Source organism: Phalaenopsis equestris, unplaced genomic scaffold (genome assembly GCF_001263595.1).
Source record: "Phalaenopsis equestris unplaced genomic scaffold, ASM126359v1 Scaffold000224, whole genome shotgun sequence".
NCBI classification, from domain to species: domain Eukaryota; kingdom Viridiplantae; phylum Streptophyta; class Magnoliopsida; order Asparagales; family Orchidaceae; genus Phalaenopsis; species Phalaenopsis equestris.
Window position 1 is genome coordinate 5,602,693 of NW_018164666.1, and position 2,417 is coordinate 5,605,109.

A 2,417-nucleotide genomic window follows, 5' to 3' on the forward strand; every position below is an offset into this window, starting at 1 on the left:
ATAACTGCTTGAATTTTAAGTCAAATGGGTTATAGTTGGTCGCATAGGATGTATTAGTTAGTTGTGTTGGCGTCATTAGGCCGCAGAAGCCGGAGTCGGGAGCTGCATAAGGTGTGAACCACATAAGCTGTAGTAAGCCATGTAAGCCATAGAATTAGAAATCTAGAGCAGCATGAGTCGTAAGCCATGTAGGTCATAGTAGGTCACAGTGTCCATAGTGACTTGTTATGATGATGTTCGTAGGTCGCAAGGGTCGGAGTTGAGAGCTCCAAGGAGAAAGCTTTAGAAGAGAAAGCCATTGTCTTCAAAGTGCATAACACTGTCTTTGGGAGGTGTCATTGTATCGTATTAGAGGGTGTTGTTATATTGTCATTGGTTGTGTCATCACACCGTATATGGGGTGCATTGTTACACCATCTTTGGTAAGTGTCATTACATCGTATTCAGTGTGTGTTGTTATATCTTCATCGGGGTATGTTATTACACGGTATTTGGGGTGTGTTGTTACACCGTCATTGGGAGTTGTCATTACACCTTATCCAATGTACATTATGACATAATCACCGGAACACATTGTTGCACTGTATTTGAGATACATTGTTATACAGTCTTTGGGATGCATTGTTGCACTGTTTCACAATGTACATTGAGATTCCACAACACACATTGTGACTTTGCAAGGGACTTTGCTGCAAGGAGCAGGTGACAATCGATGATGGTCGACAGTGGCCGGCAGGTGGTGGTCAAAGTTGGTCGGTGGCGACAACCGGAATTGGTAGGAGGCTACAAAAGCAAATGTCAGAGACGATGATAATAGGAGTTGGTCGGTGGCGGCGGTGACCGAAGTAGGCCTACAATGACGACCGTCGAATTTGGCCAATTGCATTGGCTAGAGTCAACGTTGGCGACTATAGTTGTTCAGAGGCGGCGATGTCAAGAGTTGGTCAGTGGCAGCAGAGGGTCAGACTTAGCTTGCAAAGGTGGGGACTAGAGCTTTATTTATAGAGTTTAGGTTGCAAATAAATAAAGACTCCAGACAACTCTGATCAGACGACTTAAAAAGAACCCCTTAGATCGGAAAACATTGGGTGAACATTTGAATGCCTTAATGATGTCATAATTGAGCGAACTTGGGCCCGTGTGATTCATATTGTGGAGCTACTCAATTTGATTATAAGCTTGCAAGATTCAAAATCAATTTGGCCTTCCAATTATATTTTAAAAAATTTCAAATTTGTTTTAATGGCTTGATTGATTGAGACTTTATTTGAGAAGGCGGTGAAGCTCTGTTCCATTGAAGTGAATGATGATGCGCGGAAAGCTTTCGTTTGGTGAAGCAGCAACTACTAAATGATTTCAAAAGTTGTTTCACAAAAAACGACAATTTTTTATCGTTTTAGATCGCAGTTGATCTTCCTCTTTCAGTGGGGTTCACTTTTAAAAAAAAATTTACTAAATGACAAAGTTTCAAATTAGGAACGAGTCAACGACGGAACAGACAGTGAGGAAAGTGATACTAAATACTCTTTTTTTCCCGATGCGGATAAGCAAGCAGTCAGTCAGGTAAGAGCTAGTTATCTCAGCCCTCTACTGATGAACTCTCTTCTTACTCAAAAAGTTATAGAAATTGTTGACAGAGTGAAGTTCTGCATACGGATGTATACGAGATTGTACTCAATATACTTTCCATACGAAGCCTCAATCTCACACGTTGAAAATAGTTCTCTCTACACATTAGGGGTCCGTTTGGGACGACAGTGCGAAGGTGGTGCGGTTCCGTACTGTAATTTTATCTGTTTGGGTAAATTGCATTTGGACAGCTTTTTCAAAAAACTATCGCTGAGATTTGTTTTTTCCCACCACTCATGGCTAGGTGCGGTGACAGCTTTCTAGCTGCGAACTGCTTTAAAAAAAGAAAAAAAGAAAATTAAATAGTCATTGTAACTTTTTGAGCAACAGATTATCATTCGGTCGCTTCATAGCTACCCAGATAGACCCTAAGATTAAGCTTCGCAAGACAGATTATCTCCCTTGATTCCCATAATTTTTTTTGAGGTGCGTTGCCTCCGTGGAAAGTGTTGGCAACAATACGCGTTAGGTGTAGTGGAACAAAGTTGGCGAGAAATAAATTTAAGTTGGCACCTCTCCATCATTAGTTACTAATTACCATTACCAATTTAAGCAATTATGTTATAGTATCTCAAACTTTATAGCACTATCAGTTAAATGATATGTTTAATGATTTTAAAGTAGGTGCAGTGTGAGTGCTTCGAGTTGATTGACAAACACTTTGGGTTGCTCTTTTCTTACTCTCATCATTAATGGTTCATATGAATATTGACTATTTGATCTCGAATCAATTTTAATTATGCGTTGATACAAAATAGATTTAAAACCAGTCATTATATATATATATA